This window comes from Salvia hispanica, chromosome 2 (genome assembly GCF_029641045.1).
Source record: "Salvia hispanica isolate PSC_SH4W2 chromosome 2, Shi_PSC_v1, whole genome shotgun sequence".
Classification (NCBI taxonomy): domain Eukaryota; kingdom Viridiplantae; phylum Streptophyta; class Magnoliopsida; order Lamiales; family Lamiaceae; genus Salvia; species Salvia hispanica.
In genome coordinates, this window is record NC_142693.1 from 17864616 (window position 1) to 17865831 (window position 1216).

The 1216-nt window shown below is 34.3% G+C and overlaps 1 long non-coding RNA gene across 1 annotated transcript; it reads right to left on the minus strand.

Annotated features, from left to right (window-relative positions):
- Positions 1-445: 445 nt before the first annotated feature.
- On the minus strand, positions 446-953 carry LOC125202652 (uncharacterized). Its single transcript, XR_007173141.2, has 3 exons — positions 897-953; positions 725-803; positions 446-646 (listed from the first exon to the last, which is right to left on the minus strand). It is a non-coding gene; the product is annotated as an uncharacterized LOC125202652 (long non-coding RNA).
- Between the last annotated feature and the right edge of the window lie 263 nt (positions 954-1216).

Consider the following 1216-nt stretch of genomic DNA (forward strand, 5'->3'; position numbering starts at 1 on the left):
TAGTAAAAATTCACCACACTTTTTGGGGGACCTAAACAGTAAAATCAATAATAAATAAGGGGTCCCCTTTTTCTCCACTGGATAAATTTATATTGCAGTAGCCACACCATAAATATTATTGATTTTACGGCAGATTAAAAAAAACGCTGAAACAGTTGAACCCTAAAAGGATGTATATAAAGGTGAAACCCTGATTTTTGCTATACAAAGAGTGGTAGCATGGTCTGAGCCTGCAGAGATTGCATGGAGAGCACAGTAGCTAACCTTACCTTTCTACACATTAGCAGAGGGCCAACATATATACATATACAACAGTTGGATAGATAGTCTCATGGATGAATGTCGCGGGTTTTAATAAGAAATTGGTACAGTAAGGAATAAAATGGATAAAATACGAGAGAGAAGAAGAAACGATGAGTAAAGTATCAGTGAGAAAGAGAAAAAGTAGATAGAATAGTATTAATAATTTGAGAGAACTTTTCATTTTTTGACAGGGCTATCTTTGTGGACATCCCGAAATGCAAAGATGGTGCTATTATTTTTGGTGGACGGAGGGAGTATGCTTCCCTTTGAAAAATGAGTTTGACAGTACTCCTGGATTTCATCGGCATTTCTTCCCGGAATTCTTCCAGCAATTATCGACCATCTGATGGAATATAGTAATTAAAAGATGATATTATTCAAGAAAACTAAAAATGCACTGCAAGAATAATTACTTATTTACCTATCTCCAACCAACTTATACATTCTCCAAATCTAGTCCTCTTCAGCTATTGAGAAGCTGTTGGCTTCCTTAGATGATTCTGCAACTCGGCATTCAAGATATGTTCCATTATAAAACATATATTTGCTGATAGGGATAATGTTGTATAGTGGAATATGAAAAAAGAGGTTACCTCTTAAGCTAGAAGTAGCATCAGAAATTTCTGAACTCTCCATGTTACTTCCTAATTGAGCTATGTCATACAAAACTAATGTGGTGGTTATTTATAGAAAAAGGCCCATGAAAGAAGTCTGGTTAGCAATTTATGAAATCATATACTCCACTCCGTCTCATTTTATGTGACACATTTTTTATCGCACGTGTTTTGGAAAAAACAGACTAAATAGTTAAGTGGAGAGAAAGTAAAGTAAAAAAGAGAATAATGTAGAGGATAGTCTTATCTACATTATTCTCTCTCTTACTTTAATTTCCCTCTACTTTAACTATTTATTA